The sequence below is a fragment of the Solanum dulcamara genome, chromosome 3 (genome assembly GCF_947179165.1).
Source record: "Solanum dulcamara chromosome 3, daSolDulc1.2, whole genome shotgun sequence".
Taxonomy (NCBI): domain Eukaryota; kingdom Viridiplantae; phylum Streptophyta; class Magnoliopsida; order Solanales; family Solanaceae; genus Solanum; species Solanum dulcamara.
This window is the reverse complement of record NC_077239.1, coordinates 22,607,485-22,614,392: the sequence shown is the minus strand read 5'-3', so window position 1 is coordinate 22,614,392 and position 6,908 is coordinate 22,607,485. Positions and strand designations below refer to the sequence as shown.

Sequence of the window (6,908 nt, the reverse complement as noted above, 5' to 3'; positions counted from 1 at the left end):
ATACTTATTCCAAAAATATGCCAAGAGAAAGCTTCACATACCTCTTACGGACATCTCTTAATCACGTCCACGTCATCGTCCTCCAAAACTATTTAACATGGAAGCAATGCAAGTATCAACAACCTTAACCTTTCAGCGCCTTAAGTTGCACCGTAGTATTCATGGAACCTATAATTAGTTAAGGCGTTAACGAACATTGGACAGCACCTTCCCTATAATATGCCCTATCCGAATTTCCAATTACATCCCTAATCACTACATCCAACCAACAACCACACCCTGCAGAATATATACACATAAAACATGACCACATTACACAACACAAGCTTCAACCAACTTGCTTAACATGACGATCTCAAAATCGGGTCTTTAATCTTTATTCCGTAAAATCTTTAACCGTACAAAGAGGAGGGTTGTGTGGCTGAAGACAGCAGATCCCACACTTCTTTTAGAATACTCTTAGACCCTGCAACACACCACCACACGCCTGCAGTAGAACACCACAAGCACAACACTTTACTTCGACGACAATTCAATTATAACGACTCCAATTTAGATTGTCTTCAATGTCAAGCATTTCTATGACATTTTCACATTTCCATCCACCTATAGGGATTGTAAAACACTCCATAACAATACCATAAATTCCAAATTAAAAGGAGAAACCTACCTTACCCGAAATTGGCCAAAACTGCCAAATTGTGACTCGGAACTTCTCTAAACGTGCTGAAATTGAGCGGACTATTTATGTCCCTTCTCCGCTGCCTAAAATTGGAATTTTATGTTATAAAACACCATAATATAACCATGGGATACCCTGAATAATTAATTCGTGGAATGAAATCGAAGAACCCACCTTCCAAGGCCAAACCCGTAGCTCCCTCCTTTGACCCTCTAGCGTTTTCCTCTTCTTTTTTCACACTTTTGTAGATGTAAAACTTAAGAAATAATTCCGTAGACATAGTAAGATACATATATCATCTCCACGTGCTTGAGGAACACTATAGATAATTAATTCACAGAGGAAAATTGGAGACTTATCTTTCTTGGCCTTGGCCATAGCTCTCCTTGTCTTTGCTCTAAGGTTTTCTTCCAATTCTCTTTTCTTTTCTAAGTGTGTAAGATGAGTTTGAGTGAATACTAGTCATCAACACATATATATATATAGTTCCTTAGGAGGTGACATATGTCATCCCCTAAGGGTGACACGTGTTAAGCCCTTATTGGGCCACCTCAACCATGCAACCAATGAGAGGTTGCCACGTGTCCTTGATGGGCCCACCCCCAAGTAGGTGAGTCACCTACTTGAACCCAAGCAGGTGGGTCACCTGCTTTCTTGAGGTGCTACCACGTGCTGCCATGTGTCCTTCTCTTCTCTTCCTCATGGGTTCGTAATCTCGTCTTATTTTAAGAGCCTATGTAATCCGTACAATGTAATCTTGGTATGTCCTTAAGTAGCTCAAGTGTATAATACTTCTAAATTAGTATCTTACGTAGGTAAATCATGTCCTACAACTTATTTCTTGGCCTCCAACTCTTTTCGGATTCTCACGACTCTATTTCCAACCTTCCCTCTCACGGGGTATCGCAATCTTCTTTCTTTAGAGTTGGTTTGTCATGACCCAACCCCATAGGTCACAATTAGGGTCCGATATGGACCCCTGAATACGTGTCTATCAGTTGTGGTCAAGTTGAACTGTAATTAACATAATAACATGCAACAGAACCCTATTGGGTGATAATATTTTCATAAACCGGTAGCCTCTTTTATTTGGATAACATCATGAAAGGGCACGTAAGCTGACAAGGGTGCCATAACATAATAACATGTACCATATATTATGTAGACCCAGCTGAACCAACTGACATACACAACCCACATATATATATCTACAGACTTCTAAACAATACAATACATCAACAAAATAATACTATACATCAACAGCTAGTGCCAAAAACTAGGCGCCGATACAATAGAGCCTCTTCCAGCTGAGCTGAGCGGAATCCTAAGCTGATGGATTCCCAAAACCTGTATTTATACCTGTAGGCATGAAACGCAGCCCCTCCAAGAAAAGGGGGCCAGTACAACATATGTAGTGAGTATGTAAAATATAACACAATACCACTGGAGGCATATCTAAAATAGAGAAGCAGGGGATAAAATATCAAATCACAAACCTATACCTGGGAAAGTAAAATCATGCATGCTCAAATTTTCATTATAGCCAGCCCTATCAGGGATCCCATGAATCAAATCTGTAGAACCATCACCTCCTTATTATAATACATCATCACACATATACATATGTACCCGACCCTCTAGTGAGGGCGCGATGAATAATGCAGTAGGATTGTGCACAAATCCGATCACTGGCTTGAGACTCGGAGAAGAAGAGTTACAGTATACACGAGTAGAGTAGTGGGAAACAAAATATAGTTTAAATCATTATCTGAGACTCAATAAAGTCATCAAGCGAACCATCACTTGGAGATCAGGATAGGAAGTATCTGTCGTATACCCTCTAAATGTCACTAAGGACTATGTAGAAAGGAGTTTTGGAAATCTTAGACATATACCAGTGTGAAATATCTTATAAAAGTCTGAGCATTGGTTATCTCAGAGCCCTTTTTTTAAAAGACGAGTTTTGTCTAATCAATCACTATACAGTGACATAGAAGACTCGAGGAATAAGAGTTTATCTACTTTAAGAGTCTTGACATCCAAAAGTGATCAAGAGTCCTGAACTCATATTCAGAACCTAAGACCGAAATTACCCCAAAGCTTACATCATCCCTAGTCTATATCTAAGACATGCCAAAAGAAGAGAAAAGACAAGCTTTACATACTTATGCCAAAAACATGCTAAGAGAAAGCTTCACATACCTGTTACGGGTTAATCGCGTTCAAGCTCGCTCCGTTACTCCTTTAACTTATTTAACATAAAAGTGATACTAATGTTAGTAGTCTTCGACTATCCAACTTGTAATTATATCACCAACCACTCATAGGAACCACGTCTTTATTTGCCTTTCTCGCCTAGTCCCGACTAGTCTATTAGTTAGCTAGAAGTTAACGGAATTTGGGCAGCACCTCCTCTATAACTTCAACATCCCCGAGATTCCAACTCATCCACGGTGTCAAAAACCACACTTATAAAAACAACCAGCATCATATATACAATGAAATCACCTCAATATTACAAAATACAACCCCAAACAACTCATTCAAAACTATGATATCAAAATAGGGTTTTTCATCTCTTTTTCGTAAAACCTTTAACTACGCGAAGTGGAGGTTCATATGGATGCAACCAGAAGAAACCACACCATATTTAAACCATATTCCATACATTAACACACCACCACACGAACAGCAGCCACACACCACAAACACAACGCACTATTCGATTTCAATCTAGCTATGACGGCTTCAATATAGATTGTTTCGAACGTCGGGCATTTTCATGGATATTTTTATACTTAAATCCATGTATAAGGTGTATAATACACTTCATAACAACCCCATAAATTCTAAATTGAAAGGAGAAACCTTACCTTACCCGAAATTGGCTAAAACTCACCAAAAGTCGCCTCAAAACTTCTCTAAATATGCTGAAATTGCGCGAACTGCTTGTTATCCATTTGGTGCTGCTACAAACCATAAATTTATACTATTAATACCCTCATATCATCATGCTATACCCTATATAATTAATTCACAAAATGAAATTGGAAAACCTACCTTTTTCCTTCCTTAGTCGCCACCATTTTCTCTTAGCTTTAGGGTTCCTTTTGTTTTCTATTTTTCTGAATTGTTTTTGGATAAGAAATGAATTAATAGTCATAAAATAAGTATATGTAGGCTGGCCTAGGAGGTGACACATGGCATCCTATAGGGTGCCACGTGTGCAGCCTCTATTGGGCCACGTATCCATGACATGCCCCCTAGGCTGCCACATGTCTTTAGTGGGGCCCACCCCCAAGTAGGTGGGTCACCTGCTTCCACATGGCACCCTCCCATGCTGCCATATGGCACCTCCTCTTGCTTCCACGTGTCGTTCTCCCCTCTTCCGCATGGATTCATAATCTCGTCTTATTTTAAGAGCCTATGTAATCCATGCTACATAAGATTGGTATGTGCTTAAGTAGATCAAGTGTATAATACTTCTAAATTAGTAGCTTACATAGGTGAATCGCGTCCTACGACTCATTTCTTGGCCTCCAACTCTTTTCGGATTCTTATGACTCTATTTCCAACCTTCTCTACTGTGGGGTATCGCATTCTTCTTTCCTTAGGGTTGTTCGATGTGTGTGGATAGTAAGGGTCTCATGGCTACTTTCAAGAGTTCTAGGAACACGTTTTAAGGTTCAAAAGTGTGGGGTGTAACATCCTTCCCCTTTTTAGAACATTCATCCTCAAATGTTAACTCGGCTTATAGGGTTTTATGAGGATTTTGCGGGTTCTGTATAATCGTCATCTCCTAATTTAGTTAGGAGTTTATATTACCTTTGGTATATAGCAAACAAGTATGGATATCTTCTCTCTATCTCCCTTTTGACTTCTCGGGTCATCCTCTTTCTGGTTTTTGTTTTGCCACAATATCCCGATGGAAGTCATGTCCTAATCCATGATCTACTAACCTATTAATCCAGGGTGGCAATAGGTTTCTGTTCGTAGTATAACTCCTTTATTATGTTGACACTATCCCTGGAGAATATTCCGAAAGGGTTTACTTATACCATTATGGGACACTGGTGGGTGGAAGACTAGGGGTACTATTTTTAAACCAGATAGTAGGGCCACTTTGTAGGAAACTTTGCCTATTCCACACATGGTTTGGTAAAGACCAATATATCTTGGGCTTAACTTCTTCCTTCTTGTCAAACCTCATTACTCCTTCCATGGGCGACACCTTCAAAGACACCCAATCGCTCACTTAAATTTCCAAAAAGCGATGCTGATTGTCTGCATATAGCTTCTGTCGATTTTGAGCGGTTAATAACTTTCCCTGAATAGGCTTTACATTCTGTATTGCTTAGTATACCATATCTGGGCTTATTAGTCATGATTTACTAACATTAAACCAACCAATTGGCGACCTACCCTATCTGCCATACAAAGTCTCGTATGGGGCTATCCGGATACTAGAACGATAGTTAATATCATAAGTACTCCTAATAGGTTGTAGGCAATTGTCTGAGCCACCTTTGGGGACAACCGCATAGGCCCACAACATATCATCTACCATGTAGCTAGTAGACCTAGTCTATCCGTCAGTCTGAGGGTAAAGTAGTATACGAAGGCTTATTTGTCTTTTCTGTTTCTTCGCGGACAGACCTTCGGTAGTTAATTGTAACTTGGGCTCCTTCGTCTGGGATAGTAGGTATGGGGACTCCGTAAGGTCCTACCCTCTTTATCCTATAATTTTACACCTTCTCGGCTGAGTAGGCAGCCTTTGATTAAAGGAGCATAGGCTAATATTGTTATTCTGTTGGTAATATTCCCTCCAGAGTCATCTATCCATGGAGTGTGAAGTGAGTCCTATAGCCAAGGTCATATTGTGGAATCTTTGACCTTATGTATTACTTCTTGCCTTCTTTAAATGGCATCAACTGGTACCCTTACCTTTTGGGTTTTGCTTTTTATCCCGCAGAGGTGGTTACCAAGTGGTGTCGAAATTCCCTTACCCATTGGCCCGTATAGCCGTTCTTTGGTTTGCCTATCATTAACTGGTGCTACATTGAAGAACTGTGGCATACAAGTGCGCCATCGGTTAGTAATCAGCTAATCCTGCTTGTGTTGCTCAAGCCCTTTTTACAATTCTCTTAACGTAACTTATAATACTCTAGGTACATAATTTTATGTCGTTCCTCCATCGCTAGTTCAGATTCTTCCATCTCACGCGATCATACCAGTACTGACGCACTAAGGTCTATCAGAATTTTGAAGTTAAGCATGCTTGGACGAGAGTAATACTAGGATGGGTGACCTCCCTAGGAAGTCTTCGTGTCGCGTTTCATTGCAATCCCTGCAATAATGTGCAAGGCACTAAACTTAGTCCAAGATTTACCTTAGCATCGTCTTACTAGTCTTTATGTTTCACCCTGTCCTTTTTCCTGTTATCTTGCAACTGGTATAAGGGTAGATCTTTAGTTCTACCATGACCATGTCCCTTTTTGGTCATTTGATTTAACTTCTCCTATTGTATTCACCCCTTTTCATAAACACCCATTTATTAGGGTCTCTGCTAATGGTTTCCCGTATGGTCTTAGATATCATGGTTTCTATCCATTATGGCTGGCTTTTAGATCTTGCTAGCTCGTTCCAGCATGGGATTTCCTTTGAAGTTTTAAGTGTTCACATTAACACGTTGTAGTGTCGGTTGGATTTACCTCATACTTGTATGTCTCATATCCACTTCCCCCCTTTAAGGTGTAGCCATGCCATTGTTTGTTTATTTTCAGCCTTCCAAAGGCATATACGTCTTTTATAACATATCTAGTATAATGCATCTTACCTATACCTTAAATTACCTACGTGTGAGACTTTAACACAATTAGAAGGTGCTTATCATCGTTTCAAACTTGGTCATAATAATATCTTAATTCCAAAGGGATACCACTTATTCTCCTAATAACTTCACAGTGCAGCGGTTGTTTTACAACCCTACATTCCTTATCCTTGGTTATGCATCTGTCGTAACATCCTTTGCGACCAACTCTGTAGCCATCATTTTGGCTTTTGGTCTAGCATGATGTCATTATCCTCAATAGCGTCTCTTGAGTTATTCGATATCCTTTCATTTCTATGCCCTTTTCTTTTTATACGCACTCACCTTCTAGCGTTATGTCATTCAAGGTATTGTTAAAACTTCTTATCACTACCTTACATAGCATTCTGACTTCTA

The 6,908-nt window shown here is 39.7% G+C and overlaps 1 pseudogene; it reads left to right on the top strand.

The window, feature by feature from the left end:
- Positions 1 to 5,899: 5,899 nt before the first annotated feature.
- Positions 5,900 to 6,019, top strand: LOC129883831 (5S ribosomal RNA; annotated as a pseudogene).
- The last annotated feature ends 889 nt before the right edge of the window (positions 6,020 to 6,908 follow it).